This window comes from Dipodomys ordii, unplaced genomic scaffold (genome assembly GCF_000151885.1).
Source record: "Dipodomys ordii isolate 6190 unplaced genomic scaffold, Dord_2.0 Scaffold1000000616, whole genome shotgun sequence".
In the NCBI taxonomy this organism is placed as follows: domain Eukaryota; kingdom Metazoa; phylum Chordata; class Mammalia; order Rodentia; family Heteromyidae; genus Dipodomys; species Dipodomys ordii.
The window spans coordinates 70,019-90,141 of record NW_012284233.1 but is presented as its reverse complement, the minus strand read 5'-3'; the positions used below and the strand labels follow the sequence as shown (position 1 = coordinate 90,141).

The window sequence follows — 20,123 nt, the reverse complement described above, 5'->3', positions numbered from 1 at the left end:
TTCTTTTTTGCTTATGTGGTGCTGAGGAATCGAACCCAGGGCCTCAGGCATGCAAGGCAAGCATTCTACCACCGAGCCACCTTCCCAGCCCCATCCTTTGCAATTTTTTTTAATGGTTTAACATTTTTCATAGCTCGAATTCTATCTGTTGGAGATACGTCTTTGGAAAAATGTGGCTTCTTGGCAAAGATAAGTGCAGTAAACTCTAACTTTGTTCTTTCTATACTCCTGTCCTCTACCCTTTGGTCAAGCACCAGCTGCCGTTTGCCAGTCTAATCAGTGCCATCATGGCCTTTTACCCAGAAAATATTTCAGCGGTAATTGTACAGGCTCGGAAGCATTCTTATGAATATGTATGAATAAGTGTGAATATGATATGCATAATTTAAATAAGTAGGTCACACATGAGGACCCCCTGCTTTGACTCCAGTTCTTTCATTTCTGTGTGGTCTTTTGCCTCTTGCTACCTCTTCTATCGTGGCTGGTAGGGCTATGATGACTGAACTTCTCTGCCAGGTGTTTCACAGAGACAGTCCTTTTTTGAGCTGTGGTACACATACAGTCAGCTCTGTAAACTACTAAATCCTAGTGTCAACTTTGTCTGCATCATTAGTACTCTAAGAAAAAAGCGAAATTCTTTTTTTAAGTGAATATATATTCTTCATTGCTTAATTATTTCTAGGTAAATGTAAGGACTTAAAATTCTTTGACGGGCTGGGAAGGTGGCTCAGTGGTAGAGCACTTGCCTTGCAAGCATGAGGCCCTGGGTTCGATTCCTCAGCACCACATAAGCAAAAAGAAAAAAGCCGGAAGTGGTGCTGTGGCTCAAGTGGTAGAGTGCTAGCCTTGAGCTGAAGAGCGAAGGGACAGCGCCCAGGCCTAGAGTTCAGGCCCCACTACTGGACCCAAAATAAATAAACAAACAAATAAATAATATTCTTTGAAAGCTTATCACTTAAAGGTAGCAACTACTTTTATTTTGGTGAACAGTTTTCCACGTTGCTTGATATGTACCAATAGAGATCTATGTGTGCACTTTTATTAAGTCAGTGAGCTGTAAATCCTCTGTACATCACCTTTATAATAAAAATACAATTTTTTAAAGTTAATGATGCTTCCTATTTTCGTACATAATTTTTTTCTTTTTGGCTCAATAGAGATAGATTTATCATATTAATGTTAAATGACTGCATAGCAATTCACTATTTTCATATATTATAATTTACTAAATATGACTCCTATGGTGGTTTTAGATAATTGTCAGTTTTGGGTTTTTATAAACAATGTTGTATAAACATTCTGAGTACTTGGAATAACTCTGTGTAATTACTCCTTAGATTAATTACTAGAAGTAAAATTTCGAAAAATGCTTTCAAAATAGTATAGACAAGTAAAGCTTACAGTAAAGGTAGACTGAGGGGCTAGTGAATCTGGGTGATGTTGAATTTGGGGAAGGGAGGATTAAAAAATTTACTTTTCCGCAGGAAGCCTGTGGCTCACGCCTGTAATCCTAGATATTCAAGAGGCTAAGATCTGAGCATCACCGCTCAAAGCCAGCCTGAGCAGGAAAGTCCATGAGACTCTTATCTCCAATTCACTACCACAAAACCAGAATTGGTGCTGTGGCTCAAGTGGTAGAGCACTTGCCTTGAGATGAAGAGCTGAGGGACAACACCCAGGCTAGAGTTCAAGGCCCAGAGTTCAAGCCCCACTACCAACCAACCCCCCTAAAAAAATACTTTTTTTTCCCTCACCTCCTCCTTACTGATTAAATTTTACTAACTTGATATCAAATAAATTTGTAAATCCTGAATGTTAACTGACAACTTGATGAAGGGCCTGAAAGAAATAGATAACAAGGTGGTAGCCTGGCATTTGAAATATACATGAATCCACAGTGATTAATCCATTATCAGGTAATCAGTGAATCTTCTAGAAAGTGAGAGAAGCAGACCATATTTGTACTTCCTATCCCAGCCCACTTACTTACTAACTGTGTTCTCAATACTTGCTACTCATGGTTTAGAATTGTTTCCTGTTAAGTCTAGAAACTCAGGATAGCTACTTTGTGTAAAAGTGTGAAAAATACTTCTAAGTTCCCATTCTTTCATTTGCTAGCTTATCTGTTTCCAGTCTTATTTGAGAATGACAAGGGGAAATAAAGCTATTTATAAGCCAAGTGCAGTAGTACATGCCTATAAACCCACATGCTGTTATCCCAGCTACTGAGACTGTTGAAAAGTTTATGATATAGTCTCTTGTACCTGCTGTCTTGTCAGATGGCAAATGTATGTAAGCCATAGAACCAGTAATTAAATGATATATTAATTGCACTGTTCTCTAAAGTTACTTTTAGTAGCAAAATTTCTTAGATTTGAGTTAAAAAATCATATATTTTCAGTATCCCAATACTGAGTATATATGAAAGGTGGATTTTTTTGTGTGTGTTTTTGTTTTTGTTTTTATCTGTCATAAGAGCTTGAACTCAGGGCCTAAGTGCTGTTCCTAAGCTTTCATGCTGAAGGCTAGCGCTCTGTTACTTTGAGGCACAGCTCCACTTCCTGTTTTCTGGTGGTTAATGGGAGATAAGAGTCCCACAGACTTTCCTGCCCAGGCTGGCTTTGAACCATGGTCCTCAGATCTCAGCCTCTTGAGCAGCTAGGATTATAGGCACCTGGCCGAAGGTATTTTATGCTAAGAAAGTTGTTTTTGTTTTTGTTTTTGCTTTGGGTCCGATTGTGGGGCCTGAACTCTGGGTCTGGGCACTGTCCCTCAGCTCTTCAGCTCAAGGCAAGTGCTCGACCACACGAGCCACTGCACCACTTCTGACCGTTTTTTTTTTTCTGCTTATGTGGTGCTGAGGAAGCGAACCCAGGGCCTCATGTATGCAAGGCAAGCGCTCTACCACTGAGCCACCTTCCCAGCCCAAGAAAACTGTTGAATAACAGTAGGTCCATTTGATTTTACAAACAAAAGAAATTTCTGTTTTTATCATTTCTTATTTGTGATTATTAGACAGGTAAACTATTTGTGCCATATCTTTACTTTTTGTTGTTGTTGTTGGTTGTGGGGCTTCAACTCTGGGCCTGGGCTCTGTTCCTGAGCTCTTTAGCTCAAGGATAGCCCTCTACCACTTGAGCCACAGCACCACTTCTCGTTTTCTGGTGGTTTATTGGAGATAAGAGTCTCACTGAGTTTCTTGCCTCGGCTGGCTGGCTTTGAACGGTGACACTCATGTTTCAGCCTCCTGAGTAGCTAGGATTATAGGCATGAGCCATGAACCAGGGTGACTGGGATATGTTTACTTCTTAATGTTATGGAATGAGTCTTTAAAAAATATTTTTAATAGAAAGAGAAGTAACTTATTACTGTTTGTGTAATGCCTGGTTCCCCTTCCTTTTAGTGTTCTAATATCCTTCTATAATGCTGAAGATGAGTCAAACATTCTCTTACGTAAGCTGCCCACATTACCAAAAAAGTAAGTATCAGAGTGGTATTTCTTTGGACTTAATCTTGAAGGTTAATCTGCCTTAAATATTGGTACATACTTCTCTCATGAGCATCATTTTACCTTTGTCTCTCTTTTCTCTCGTTATAGCAACACCTCAAAAATATTTAGGTAAGATATACTTTCTTGTTGTTTTCAAATAAAATAATGTTTTTTTTAGTTGAAAGAACATGGTTGAAAGATGACTCAATTTATTTTTATATTGTAGTGAGGAGAATTCTGATGAAATTATTAAACGCTTGGGAGATGTTAGGTAAATCTAATTTAAATAAGTCTGATTTCTTTAAGTCACTTTTCATATTGGAGGAACATTTCCAAATTTTCAGGAGCAAATCTTTTGTTATGTTATCTCATTGTAGACACTCCGTGTCTTCAAATAATAGATGTCACCATCCTGCTGTTTTTACTGTGTGCTCGTTCTTTGTTTTATGTGTTAGCAGTAATGCAGTATACTTGTTTTTAATAAGTAAAAGGGGATAGTACTAGAATTTTTAAAATTTCAATTTTAATTATCCAAGTTCTTCATTGTGTCATATCCATAATAAAACTGTTTTGTTATTGGCTGTATGTGAATACAATTATTAGTATGTTATGTTACTATAAATGCTTAATGTTAGCTATAAGAAATATATATTGTTCTTTGGAAACAAAAGAAATGTCCTGCTGTGATTGAATATTGAGAGTTGCTGTGTTTGCTTAGTGTATCAGTTTTCCCCAAAGAGAAATTTTAGCACTCAGATTAGATGAAAGCAGTAACAATTGATATTTTGGCTAGAAAAACCACAGTCATCTAAAAGAGAGAAGAGGAACCAGCAGGAGGGAGAAAGGAAAAAGAGATGGTGAGGGAAGGTGAATATATATGTATGACAATACCATCATGAAGCCCTCCAGAAACTTAGGAAGGAATAGATAGGGAGGAAGGATAGTTAAGAAAGAGTAATATAGATTAGGAGTAAATTTGATCAAAGTATATTATATTCATGTTGTAAATATCACAGTGTAACACTTTTGTACTATAAGTTCATGCTAATTATTTTTTAAAGATAGTGTAGAAATAAAATCAACAAATATAAAAAACACCCACAATCATCTGTGTTGTTCACTGGTTCTCTGCTTGTTACATTTTTTTTATTAGAATAAATATTCTTGTCCTTGGAGGAAGCTCTGGATTTATTGAGCTTTATGCTTTTGGGATGTTCAAAATTGCTCGAGTCACAGGGTGAGTTTTTCTTTTAGGTTTCCTGTATTATTTCTCTTAAAATATAGTGGCTAGTTTACTTATGGAATAAGAGTAACATAGTAAGTTTTTTTTATTTTTTCAGTTTCAATTTGTTTTTAAATAATTAGAGGATTTTTTAAGCTAAAATAATGATATTACTATAGAGATGAGAAACTTTTGGTGGAATTACTCATGCTTTTTCCTTTAATGAAAAGATTGATCTGATCCACTTGACTGTGATTTAACTGGAGCCTAATGAATGCTATCGGAAGCCACTCTTTGTTGAGTACTGAGTCTCCTACTACTGCTAAATCAGTCTTCTCCAGAGCCTTTTTCATCTCGCTCTCACAATTCCCCAAGGTGTAGAAAATATCATAGCCTTCAGGGAATTTGTTTGTTCATCAACCTTTGATGTGCAACTGTTGATGGGATTGGGATCAGAAGTTTTAATGTTTATAGGTCTTTGTGACTAGGAGGAGCCCTTTACCTGCTTTATCTACCTTTACCTGCTTCATGAGTATAGCTGAAACCAGAAGTGTGTGTCACAGCTTTCTAAAGTTGTGTATAAATTGTTGCTTCCAGTATTACAAAGTGCACCCTAGCAGTGATACCACATGTATGAGGGTGTGTGATTATTTTGCAGATTGCTGGCACTTGTCTTGCATTGTGTCTATTAAGTGATTTGAAATCATTATCAGTGGTCGCAGAGGTTTCCACTGGTGATGCTTCAGAGGTTTCATACTTTCAGCTTCATAATTGTAGAGATTAAGAATATGTTTCAGAATATGTTTCAGTTTTTCAGTTGTTTTTTAGGGGTGGTTGGACAGGACGTACTAGCATGCTGTCCACCACTGAGCTGGGTCCCCACCTCTGTGGGTTTGTATCTATATCTCACTGTATTCTAATGGGCAGCAAAATAAAACATCTACGTGGAGTTTCTAAATTGTACATATTGAATGCAGTACTATTATTTTCCACATAAAAACAATGTTTTGATGATCTACAAATTGGTTCCTATAACAGAATTACTTGGTTTTGAGCATTTTCTTGGGACTCAGTTATTAGTAATAATAAGATTCATCATTTATTATATGCCAAGCCCTTAGTGCCTTAAACACAACATATGGATAGGCACTGTTATTATACCTGAAGAAAGTATTGGGCACATACAAAAGCTCATAATTGGAAAGTGATACTAGGCAGTCTGCCTTCAGGTTCTGTGCCTTTTTTCTCCTTCTAATGAGAGGAAGGCTTGCTCAGTAATCCAGACTGGCCTAGAACTTCAGGTTCTCCTGCTTTAGCCTCTCAAGTGTTGGGATTACAGGTGTGCACCATTAGGCTCTAAACATGCTTTTTGTGTAAAACATTTAAGTATTGGTGAGGGCTCTTTTATTGTGTGTAGCATACATAATAAGATTAGGAAACTGTTTGGGCTCCTGTTATTTAGATTGTACCTTTGCTTTGCCAAGAAAACTTCCCCAGTGTTTCCTCTGAAAATCCTATATGTTTATCCTAAGTATGTGTGAATTTTCAAACAAAGTAGAACAAAAGGATAGAAGATGTGAGGACTGCTTAGTGTCTTCAATAGCACGCTGTTCAGTGTTCCAGAGCACCCTAGACATAGAATTCACAAAAATGGTAGTACACATTTGTGTCTTAAGGCTGAGCAACTGTGATCACCAGGCTGTATTTGTGCTATAATAGAGCAGCTCTTTTTTTTCTGTGAAATTTGTAAAAGTTTTTTTTTTGTCCTGGGGCTTGAACTCAGGGCTTGGGCACTGTCCCTGAGCTTCTTTTGCTCAAGGCTGATATTCTACTACTTAAGCTACAGTGCCATTTTTGGCTTTTTCTGTTTATGTGGTACTGAGGAGTCAAATCTAGGGCTTCATGCATGCTAAGCAAGCACTCTACAACTAAGCAACATTCCCAGCTAGTAATAGATTTTTTTTTAATGACAACTTCTGTGCGATACAAGTTTTTACCAGTAGTATTTTAATGCCTTTTGATGCCTTCCCTTGGTTCTGATGTCTCCAACTTGGTTATGTTTCAAAGGGGACAGAATTATGATTTGGTCTTCCTGATACTTAGTTACATCTTTGCTCCTCTACATCTTTGCTCCTCTTTAAGTTAGAGGATGCACACGTGTGTGCATGCACATGTGTGTGTATGTGTGTGTGTGTGTGTGTGTCTTTAAAAAAGTAAATACATCTGATTATGACTCAATTTATTCTTGTTTTTCAGCTTGAAACCAATCTGCTTTACTCCTTCTTACCTGAAGTAATTCGGATGGCCAGGAAGTTTATTCACATTTCAGCTCTGTTGCAGGTATTTATTCATCACTTGCTTTCTAGTAGTATCTACTGTAACCTTTGTAATTTTATTTTTTAAAACTGACGTCAGTTGGATGTCTATTCTGCTAATCTTACAATATTTATTAAAGCCAGAAAAAGTAATTTAATTAATCTACTCATCCAATCCTATCACCTCCAAACGAAAGGGAAAAAATAGTCAATCTTTTAAATGTTCCTGTTAATGTTACTTATACTTTATTGCAAATAAAATAGTCTTTTTATGATTTTAGGTTTTGATCATAAGAAAGATACCCCAAATTAGTAGATAATTTTGTAGGTTAGCAGTTTGGACTAAACTCAGCCAGAAAGTTGTGGTGATCTGTACCTGGTATGGCTCATATCACCCAGCCTGATCATGCAAGCTGATATGTGTCCCTGGCTGAAATGGCTTTGCCTCTGCCCTGCATCCCTCATCTTCTAGCCAGATAGTCCTGGGCTGTTTCTAGGGTAGTGGCAGCAAAGGTTTCAAGAGTACACATTGAGGGCTGGGAATGTGTCTCAGTGGTAGAATGCTTGCCTCACATGCATGAAACCCTGGGTTCGATTCCTCAGTACCATGTACACAAAAAAGGCTAGAACTGGAGCAGTGGCTTAAGTGGCAGAGTGATAGCCTTGAACAAAAGAAGCTCAGGGACAGTGCCCAGGCCAAGTTCAAGCTCAGGACTGGCAAAAAATTAAATAAATAAGAGTATAAGTTGAACTGTGGTTGGTGGCACACTTCTATAATCCAGCAATTGGGAGGCTCAGGCAAGAGTATTATAATATCAACTTGAGTTATATAGCAAGCTTGGGCTATATAACAAGATCCTGTCTCCCTCTCCCTCCCCTCAAAAAAAAGTACAAGTCAAGATGTATAAACAACTTGAAGGCCTTGGCCTCAGCAGTGTTTTTTTCTGCTATGTTCAGTTAGAGAAAGTTATAGGGCAGCCAGGTGCAAGGTGAGGAGAATAAGTCAGGATAGAAGAACTGTAAAGAATTCAGGCCAGTTTTTTCATTATTGTTCTACCACAGCCATTAATTTACTTGATGGCAAACGTAACTAGGGGTCCTCTGACAGTTTAATAGTTGAACAAATTAACATTTTGACAGTGTAATAAAACACAGCTTAAATAATAAAATGTACCCCCACTTTCACTATATTTGATGTCAGTATAACATGTGGAGGATATGGGGACAAACAAGTCGTTTAAGGATTCAGGTGGACCTGTTGCAACAATGAGAAGTATAAAATGTCATGTCAAAACCAGCTTTACAATGTCGGTGTTGCGAGGGAGGGGGGTATGATTGGGTGGGGGGAGGGGGGAGGCTGGGAAGGGAGGTGAAGGGTAAACAACGGAGGAGGCTGCAATGCTTGGTAAGAAATATATGCATTATCCTGCCCATGTAATTGTAACCCCTCTGTACAGTATGTTCTCAAATAAAATAAAATTAAATTAAATTAAAAAAATAATAAAATGTAAAAGATGTTTGTTTTACTAGGTACAGAAATGTTCTTTTGAAATGAAGGAAGGGGTAACACTGTGCAAAAAAGAAATGTACTCATTACCTTTCTTATGTAACTGTAACCCCTCTGTATATTACCTTTACAATAAAATTTAAGTATAAAAAACGTTCCTTTTTAAAGTTCTAAGAATCATTGATTCTGTGGTAAAAATAGTTGTTACCAAACAGTTAGACCCTGGTGGCTTACACCTGTAATCCTAGCTACTTAAGAGGCTCAGATCTTAGGATCATGGTTCAAGGCCAGCCCAGGCAGTAAAGTCTATGAGACTTTTAGCTACATTTAACCACCAGAAAATAGGAGGTAGCACTGTGGTTCAAGGTGGTAAGGAGCTAGCCTTGAGCAAAAGAGCTCAGGGACAGTCCCCAGACCACAAGTTCAAGCCCCACAATTGGAAAAAAAAAGAAGTTACCAAAGGTTAGCTATGGTCTTCTCTTTTCCTTTGGCTTAACTAAGTTAATTAGGGTGGTTGAAAGTAAGTTCTGGATTTTTTGTGACCTTAAATAGCACATATTAGGTAGAATGTGGGTTTAAAATATTTTCTTCTTTTTTGCTAATAGTATATAAATTTGTCACTGACATGTATGTGTGAAGTATGGGAAGAAATACTGATGCAGATGGATTCTTGTCTCACTAAGTTTGTGCAGGTAATGTAACTGACATTTCCTGTGGAAAGAGTTTAAAAGTCTATTTGCTTCATATGCTATATGAGAAAGGTCAGTTTAATGTATGAAATGTTAAGACCATAATTTCTTCAGACAGCTTGGCCTAACGACTATTTTCACAGAAAATATTTGCAAAAAGGAGTCTATATTAGGTTTTGTTACTATAACAAAGTACCTGAACTTGGGTAATGTATACAGAAAAGAGGTTTATGTAACTTCCAGTTTTGTAGACTAGAAGTCCCAGATTGTGTGGCTCTGTTATTTTCTTCCTCTGGGAGATGGCATCTTAGCAGAGGGATCACTTTGTGACCCAGGAACCAGAAAGTGGAGAAGGGTGGTCTTGCTCTTTTAGAATAACTCACTCTGCAGGATCTAACCAGGTTCCTATGAGAACTACATTTTCTTCACATAGCAGCACCCTCAGTGACCTAACCACCTCCCAGTATGCCTTACCTCTTAAAGATTCCACTACCTCAGCAACATCATAATACATGAACCGTTGGGGACAAACCATATCAGATCCATAGCTGACTCTTCCACCATTGGAACAACTTAATGCAGTGGGTGGGCTTTGGGAATGAGGAAGCTATTGAAACAGCTGACTGGTTGTCTCCAGTCACTGAACCTCAGATATTTCCTGTATATAAGGGCTTGAGAGAAGACAGAGGAAAGAACAGTGAGTAGATGTACTTTATAAGCTGCAAAACATGTATCACATATTTCTTTTTATTTTATCTAGGAAAAGAACACAACCACATCAGTACAGGATGAATTTATGCACTTGCTGTTGTGGGGGAAGGCAAGGTAATAAACTCTTCCTTTTCCTCCCTTCTCCCCCGATTGGTTGTAGGGCTTGAACTCAGGGCCTATGTGCTGTCCTTAAGATCTTTTCGCTCTACCACCTTGAGCCACATCCCTGCTTCCAGTTTTTTGAGTGGTTAACTGGAAATAATACTCTCACAGGGACTTATCTGTTTGGGCTGTCTTTTTTTCTGTCCTGGAGCCTGAACTCTGGGCCTAGGCTCCGTCCCTGAGCTCTTCAGCTCAAGGCTAGCACTCTACCACTTGAGCCACAGCGACACTTCAGGCCTTTTCTGCTTATGTAATGCTGAGGAATCCAACCCAGGGCCTCATGCATGCAAGGCAAGCACTCTACCACTGAGCCCAGCCCTGTCTGGGCTGTCTTTGAATCACAATCCTTAGATATCAACCTCCTGAGTAGCTAGGATTATAGGCATGGGCCACTGATGCCCTGTTTCACCTCTCTTTCCCCTTTTTAAATAAATTTATTTTAAAAGGAAATAAATTTATTTTAAAAGGGAATAAAAATGAATAATTCATTTGTCCAAATGAAATAGAAAATTCTGGTATAAAAAGAGTGATAAATATATTTCTTTCCTTTTGCTTAGTGTTAACTGTTCCCTCTTTCCCTCTCATCCCTTCCTCCCTTGAGTTCTTTAGTTCATTTTCATCAATGTCCAGTGTAGCTGATGGGTTCCTCTGTTGTATTTTTTCACCTGTTTCCCTCTGATTCCATGCCCTCCTCCTAGCTTCCCTTAGATGTGTGCACATATATACCCTATATGAGGTCAAGAACATGGAGTCATTTAGAAATTATATGGCAGATTAAGTAGATGTCCTTTGTTTCTTGAGTCCTGTTTACTTTGTCGTATTTCCTTGGGTCTTGGCACACTCAAGTGTAAAGATTATTTCTGCTTCATGAAATAATTTTTCACTATATTTTCACCAAGCAAGTCTCCCATCTGGATCCCCCCACTATACTATAAGGTATATTTTGAAATAGGGCATATATTCCTTTTTTTGTTCACAGAGAAAATTGAGTATGTTGTATATTTTATTTTGTAAAACATAGTGTATTTTTCATTCAACACCCTAGAATTTTGTTCTGAGTCTCATTTTACCAGGATGAAACTGAATTAGTTATATGGATGGCCAAAAGATAGTACATGGCAGAGCCACAATTCCTTTTAGTGTTCCAGGTCTCATGTTGTTCCTATCCATAGCTGCTTGAGTGACAGTTTTACAAGCGGATGCTGAATGTTCAGTTTAAATTTGTATACAGCCCGTTATGTAATGCCTTCTGCACTGGTCTTTCTATTCTTTGTTCCACAAATGTCTGGTCTTTTTACTCTTCTTTTTCCTTTTCTTGCAATGCTCTGGGTCAAAACCAGGGTCTTGTATATGCTGGGCAAGCATTCTACTTGTGAGCTATATCCCCATCCCTGTAGAATGTGTATTCCTCAGTAAATCCAATAGAATACCTCTCACAGATACTCCTGGTCCCTTCTTTTTGATCAGTCCCCATATTTTTTCACCAGTCCCCATATTAACTCATATTACACTTATACCCTTGTCCTATGCATTCCCCTCAAGGCATTTATGGCCATTGGGAAGATTACACTGTATGATTGTGTGGTTGAGACCTGTCTCCCCTGTTATGCTGTAATTTCTGTGGTCACAAGGACCTGATTCTTGTCAGCTTTCTGTCCCTAGCATCTAGCACAATGTCTGACACAAAGTTGGATCTCAAAAACTATTTGTTTAGTATTGGGTAGATATGGGTGAACAAGATTGCCTACTGGCTGTCTTTAAAGTACCAAGATTGGGGCTAAGGGGTAGCTTAGTGGTTGAGCACTTGCTAGCTTATGCAAGGCCCTAGCTTCATCCCTAGCATTGCCCCTCCCCCCAGATAGTGCCAGGACTGTGAAACACAATTTGTTCATATAAAATTTAATCGTATTGTCATGTATATTCATTTCAGTAGGTGATAGCCAGATGATTGTGCTTATGTTTACAGAACTAGAGATACAATTTTTTTAATGGCAAGAAAATTAAATAGTTACCTTAAATTTTTATTTCTGAAAACTTGGAACTGTCTACCACTGCCTACCACCCTGACTAAGTAATGATACTATGTCTCCTGTGACTAAGTAATGATACTATGTCTCCTGTTGTGCTAGTGGCTCAGAGTCTTTATTGTATCATTTGAGTGAACTGAAAGGAATGGCTTCATGGAAGCAAAAATACAAACCCCTTGGACTGGATGCTATGGGAATTGAAGGTAGTGATTTAATTTCTCAACAGAATATATTAGATATAGTTTACTTATTTAACAAGGACTATTTCTTTATATTTTTATTTCCTTTTAGATGCTATTGATTGTGAATATTTACATTTGAAATTAATAAGAACCTTACACACATACCTGTAATCCCAGTGCTTGGTATGCTAAGGCAAAATGATTGTAAGTTTATTTAATCATACAAAGAGTTTCAAGTCTATGAAATTTAACTTTGATTCAGTTTTTAATCTATTTATATTTGGCTAGTATGTCCAGTACAGCAAGATACAGATTAGGAATACATTTTACTTTCTCTTTCTGTTGAGCTGTTTTTCTTTTCTTTTCTTTTCTTTCTTTTTTTTTTTTTGGTGCCAGTCTCAGAACTTAAACTCAAGTCCTGAGTGCTGTCCCTGAGCTTTTTTCTCAAGGCTAGCATTCTACCATTTGCTCCATTTCTGGCTTTTGGTGATTAGTTGGCGTTTATGAATCTCCTGGATTTTCCTGTCTGGGCTGTCTTTGAACTGCAGGGCTCAGATCTCAGCCACCTGAGTATCTAGGATGAGGCGTGAACCGCCAGCACCAAGCTTCTCAGACTCTCTTGTCATTCCTGGCTGTTGGCTCTTTGAGCTTTCTGCACTTGGCTTCTCCTGGAGAACTTTGTCACTCACCAGTATTCAGTACTTCTGAAACTAGTTTTAAGTTGTTCTTTACTCTTTATTTTTCTAAGTTTATAATATATATGTTTCCTCCTGTTCACTGTCATTATAATTGGGCTCTAGAAAGTGAAAGCTCCAGCACTTGCTCAGAAGACAAAGTGAGAGGAGAAATGACATTGCTTTTCCTGTGTTTTGGAATATTTTTGGAATTTACATTTGCTGAGAGCAAATATTATATACTAAGTTTTCTAGGATTACCTCTCACGATGAATAGAAAGTATTTAACTTCTTGATCCTCTTAAGTAGAAAAAATGTCACTACGAAGGGTTACAGATGGAGGAACAGAGCAGTGGGGGAGGGCTTTAGTGTGGTCTGGTTGTGTTAGGTAGGGGTGAAGGTATTAGTTAGGTAGAACACAGAAAACTTTGTTTTTCACTGGTGCTGCAAGAGAATGTTAGTTACCTTACTTGATAACATAGGAGTGCTGCAATCTTTGATTTCCTAGTAGGGTGATGGATACTGATCCACCTCTCAGTGATATTATGAAACATAAAAAAAATACTTGTACTGCTGCGAATATAGCTCACTGGCACACTGTTGTCTAGTATGCACAGGCTCCTGGTTCAGGTCTTAGGACCTCAAGGAAAATAAGTACAGGTATTATTTGCTTACTGTAATTATCACATAGAAGTAAACTTAAAGAGTTTATAAAAATTGAACTCAACTCTGTATTCAGAAAGTTCACCAAATTGAAAATGAGTTTGATTTATAATACTTAACGTTTTTTCATTTGTGTCAAATCCAAGAGAATTCAATTTTTGAGACCTCATTTATTTGTTGGACTAAAAAATCAGTTTCATAAAATGATGTCCAGTGGTATCAGACATTGTGACATAACATAAGTTTATAGTAGTAACTTCCTCTTGGAGTCAGTTTTTTTTTTTACTGATTAGTAATTTTTTAACAAAAAATGTGGGAAAATTTTTTCCTCACTTACTTGCAGAGTTAGGAAAAGAATTCATATGTCACAGAATGCTGGGAAAGATTCAGTTTTTTGGAAACACAGTTACAACCAGATAGTATCATTTATTTGCTTAATTTTTTGAAATAATCGAGATGTGTTTTGTTTTTGATTGCCTTAATTTTAGGAATGTAATAATGTTTGGCTTGTAAAATCTGCTCTTCTAAGGGCTTAAATCCTGACAAGACAAAGAAGAACAGTAAGGTTTATTTTACTCTGTGACAGTTGAACAGTACTACATGAACTGCACATGACTTTTTTTTCTGATTTGTTTATCTTTTTAGAGTTATAGACATTATTATAATGAATTTCAAGGCATTTTTCCAGTGGCTTTATGTGGGTAAGTTAACTTTAACATTGTTGTTTTAACACTTTTGAAAACTGTGGAAATACATCTTAGATTTGAATTAGTCTGTTAAAATTTCAAATACTTATAAAATAGTATAATGAGCCTCCTTGTTTCCTTCTTTCACCCAGCTTCAACTGTTGTCCATCTATGGCAGTCCTATTTCACCTACTCCATGCTTACCCCCATAGAAGTATTAAAGCTAATTTGTAACACCTGTGCCCCTTACACTCACTAGTACAGTGATCCCTTACCATTCTTGGGAGTTAAGTTCCAGACAACCCCGTGATAGGTGAAAATCCCATGCTCTATTGTGGTTCATTTATTGCTCTGGAAAGTAACTACCTGATAGGTGAGGGATCACTATTTCTGGTTTGTTTCGTTTTGGTTTTTAAACCTGGGATGCAATGAAGCTACAATACAGCGAGGGACAACTGTATTTCCTTGGGTTAAAATTCAGTGTTTGAGCCCTTGCTATATATTGGGCACGGGTATAAGATTTTCAAAAAGCCCTTCAGTAGCTTGTGTTACATTTTACACTCTGTTCTTCAGTCTCTGGAGCTATGTGGTCCATGGTGGTAACCACTAACTAGCCTGTGGCTGTTGAATTGATTGAAATCATCTAAAATTACACATTTAGTTATGTAGTCAGGCTAGCCTCTTTGAATTTCCTAGGACTCACAGATGATCACTGACAGCACAGAACTGGGACCTTGCTCTTACGTTTTCATGGGCAGTGGTGCCCTTCCTAAGTGGTACACAGACTACTTTAGGACTTTCTTTGTAATGCCACTACGTCTTTGCCATTGGGTAGGCAGTTTAATTAACAAATACCTGTTGACTTCACATGAGATGGTTTGATCACCACTCTGAGGTACTTGCATTTTTTTAGGCCCATTTATACTGCTATTTTTGTCAAGTGTATTCTTTAAATAATGAAACAAACATTTCTCTCCAACATATGCAACATTTAGTTTTATGTCTCATATTTGTTAAAATTTAGAGTGAAACACAAGATAAATTCCTTTTGATATGCTAATACCACAAAGTGTCCAGATGTTCAGTTCTAATATTACAAAAGCAGACTTTATGCATATCACTCTACTATAGTTACTTTTGTTTAAAACCTGAATGTGATCTTAAGTTACTTGAATTCTTGGTTGGATATTTTTGTTTGTTTCCTTTTTTCAACTGTATGATTGATAGTTGGAATAGGGAACTGGAGTTTTTTCAGGCTAGCTTGTTGCAGATCTGAGTTTTAATTAGAATAAATTGCAATATTAAAAGTAGCACTTTAGAAATCCTTTCTCTGATGGGATTAGTGGTTTAGTTTTACTTATAATTATTGCGTGCTCTAACTAAGCATCAGCAGTAGAAGAGCAGTGAGTAACTGTTCAGTTCTTATCTCCAGAATGTGACACTGTTGTCACCCTGGCTTTGTCACTGACACAAGGTTATAACTTTGTTGTCTTTTTTTTTGTAAAATGTAATTTCCATGAAGGCATTTTTACTGCTCTGTCCCCAGCAGCATAATCAATAAGGTTTTGTTTGGGGTGAGGACCAACAATCCTGAATATATTTCAGATCCTGATTAAGTCAGATTTTAGTTCATCTTTAATTGTTCAAAGAGAAAGTTTTTTGTAGTAAAAAGAAACTGTTCAAATGGAAAATTTAGTTCAGTAAACCTCATTTGGTCTTTGAGGTATATCTGTAATAAAAATTACATTTCAAGATAATTTTTAACTTTGTATTTCCAGCCATGTTGAGAATGACCAAAGACCATGTGCTTCCTGAGCTGAATAAGGTATGCACAGAAGTACGTATGGCCAGCCCTGTGTGTCAGCAGGTTCCATCTCAGTAGATTCAACCAACCACCAAGGAAAAATATTCTGAAAATAATGCATCTCTTCCAAACATATGTACTTGTTTTTCTCTTTACTATTCCTTACACAATACAACAATAGTTATTTACATCGTATTAGGTGTTGCAAGCACTCTAAATGGGATTTAAAGTGTACAGGAGGATGTGTTTTCTTATATAAAGATCTTGAGCACCTGTGGATTGTGTTATCTGTGGGGGTCTTAGAACCAATCTCTCAGATAACAGGGGACACCTGTGTAATTTCCTTACCTATTGTCCTGATTGAGCTCAGCCTTGCTCATGGTTTTGGTACTCTTATAGAGTTAGATAACAGGACGTTGGGCTTGTTATCTAAAGAAATTTGAGTGTTTGCATAATATTTTCATCTCATGGAATACCGTTACGGATATTTGAATTTACAATTTTCATGTTTGAATGAGGTTTTATAATTCTTACAACATAGCATCCTTATACTCTTTAACTGCCTTAAGTCTTTTTATTATTGTGAAAATATTGTACAGAGGGGGTTACAATTACATGGGCAAGATAATGAGTACACTTCTTATCAAGCATTGTAGCCTCCTCCTTTGTTTCCCCTTCCCATCCCATCCTCCCCCTTCCCCCATCCCCGCTCCCCCACTTAACCCTCCTCCCCCCCCACCAAAGTTGTAAAGTTCGTTTTCGACATATGACTTGTACATCTCATTTTTTTTAGTCCAGTCGTGGGGCCTGAACTCTGGGCCTGGGCGCTGTCCCTCAGCTCTTCAGCTCACGGCTAGCGCTCTACCATTTGAGCCACAGTGCCACTTCCAGCTTTTTTTTGCTTATGTGGTGCTGAGGAATCGAACCCAGGGCCTCATGCATGCAAGGCAAGCGCTCTACCACTGAGCCACCTTCCCAGCCCTTGTACATCTCATTGTTACAATGGGTCCACCTGTATCCCTACTTAAATGATTTGTTTTTTTCCCTTCCCCTCCACAAATTATAACAACATCAAATACAGTGATAGCAGGGGTTATTCCGTGGGGGGGCATACAAATGAACAAAAAATAATCTTATAAATGTGATAGGAACAATCGCATGAAAGAAAAAAAAACATTTGAATACATATCTTAGGGTTCATTTCCCTAACATCAACTTATCTGACCTTTTTGGCTTGACTCAGACATATACTAAGTATTGAAAACAAGGGAAACCATGGGACCTATGTTTCTTTGGGCCTGGCTTACTTCACTTAATATAATTTTTTCCAAGACTTTCCATTTCCTAACAAATGGGGCAATGCCATTCTTTCTAATTGAGGCATAGAATTCCATTGTGTATATATACCACATTTTCTTGATCCACTCCATCTACTAAGGGGCATCTGGGTTGGTTCTATATCTTATGTCTTAAGTCTTAAACACATTTTTATTTTCCTTGAAATATAAGTACTTAAATGTTGTACCAAAGTTGAAGCCTGGAAATGAGCAGTTTCTTTCTGTGAGGATGTGGAAAGAAGCATTCCCTGAAAGCAAGCTTAGAGAACAGCCAGCCTCCTCCTTGCTCCCCACAGCCCACTCACCTGCACCCAGGCCCAAACTGTGGATTCAGGCAAATTATTGGAAAGCTTACTTTTTACCTTGATTTGTTTTCTTTTTGCCCCTTTTTGTTAATAGATGACTCAGAAAGATATCACATTTGTTACTGAATTTCTTACTGAAAATTTCAATGAGGAAAGAAATAGCTATTTTTACAATTAAGTCACTTTGAAAATAATCAGAGCAAAGATGGTTCATGGTTAAAAAGTAATTAGCAATTACTTTTATAAAAAGACTAATTTTAAAAAGACTAAACATAAAGTCTATAAGTAGACTTCTGTCTGTATGTATCTTACAATCTGCAAAAAACTAAATGCAATGGATAGCTGTTTTATAAAATACATATTGAGTTTGTTAATTTTAAGATTATTTTCTTATTATTTTGAGCTTTTAGAAATAAACTATGTTCGTTCTTTCTAGGCTCCAGACTTTTAAAATCGAAAAAGAAAATACTTTAATGTTGAAAAAGTTGGTCAGGTATGGGCTTTCTATTGAACTTGGTTTGATTTTTAAGAATGAATTTTAAGACTTTGTACTGTTAATTCATATTATTTAAAGTTTATGGAAAATAATATAATGCCAGTATAACTGGCATTGTTGTGTATTTTCTCAGCTGTCTTTGATGTCCAGCTTAATAGAAGACAGCTAATTTTAATGTCTACCTATGTGTTTATTCTGTTTTAATATGCTAATTTGCTTAATGTATATAAGGAAAATCTAACTTCAAGCAGGTGTGTGTCCTTGGAAAGGAGAAAGTACTGAACTAGTTTTGTCCTTTAACTTAGGATATTCTTTCATATTATACAAAATCATTCCAAGTGTTGGTCTCTTGGAAGTTTTTAATGTGGAATCTAAAATTGGGTTAGTAGACACTTCATACTCAGTTTCATTAAAAATCTCTCCATCTTCCTTGCACTTTGAAAGGCACTTTTACTCATGCTTGTTTTCATAGCATCATAACTTGGTCTTTTTAGAAATATTGGTTCTGTGGCTTTTACGGATCTTTTTAAGTACTGACGCCTTCCATTATACATTATAAATATGTGACTTCAGTCTAATCAGTCTTTAGTTACTGTGAAGCTGTCAGGCACTCAGTAATAGATGCAGGTGCCAACATTTTGCGTTTTGCTTAAAAGTTGCTTTTTTTTTGAGACAGGGTTTTGTTCTATAGGTCTTAAACTTGTGATATTCCTGCCTCATCCTCTTCTTTTTTTTTAATTTAATTTTATTTTATTTGTGAACAAACTGTACAGAGGGGTTACAATTGCATGGGCAGGATAATGCGTACATTTCTTACCAAGCATTGCAGCCTCCTCCTTTGTTTACCCTTCCCATCCCTTCCAAGCCTCCCCCCCCCCCATCCCAATCCTTCTCCTTCCCCCCTCCCCCCCCTTCCCCCCCTCCCGCACCGACGTTGTAAAGCTCGTTTTGGACATGACAACTTGTACTTCTCATTGTTGCATCAGATTCACCTGTATCCTTAAACAACTGGTTTTTCCCCATCTCCTCCACAAGTTATACTGACATCAAATATAGTTAAAGCAGGGGTTATACAGTGGGGGAGGGACATACCAAGCAACAAAGAGATAATCTTATAAATGCATTAGAAACACATGTATGGAAGAAAAAACATTAAAGTACATATCTAAGGGTTCATTTTCCTGACATCACATTATCTGACCTTTTCCGCTTGACTCGTACATATACTAGATATTGCAAATAAGGGAAACCATGGGACCTATGTTTCTTTGGGCCTGGCTTACTTCACTTAATATAATTTTTTCCAAGTTTTTCCATTTCCTAACAAATGGGGCAATGTCATTCTTTCTGATGGAGGCATAGAATTCCATTGTGTATATATACCACATTTTCTTGATCCATTCATCTACTGAGGGGCATCTGGGTTGGTTCCATATCTTAGCTATGGTAAATAATGCTGCAATAAACATAGTTGTGGTGGTAGCTTTAGTGTGGTCTTGTTTGTAAGCATTTGGGTAAATGCCCAAAAGTGGGATTGTTGGGTCATAGGGGAGTTCTATGTGAAGTCTTTTGAGGAACCTCCATACTGCTTTCCAAAGTGGTTGGACAAGTTTACATTCCCACCAACAATGAAGTAAGGTTCCAATCTTGACAATCAGGGGTCAGAACAGATAATGAATAATCCAGAGGAGAGTTCACAAATAGCTCTATAAACACTGGTGGCAACCATGATAAATGAGAAGTTTGACAACTTCCAAAGGACTCTGTATGAGCGTGAAAGGGAGAAAGAGGAGGCATCCCAAAAGCTTATACAGGAATATCATAAGCGTGAGGAAGCTTCTCAAAAACTGATA

General features: G+C 37.4%; 1 pseudogene; it reads left to right on the top strand.

Moving 5' to 3' along the window:
- Nucleotides 1–20,123, top strand: part of LOC106002756 — a 38,122-nt pseudogene that overhangs the window by 1,034 nt on the left and 16,965 nt on the right.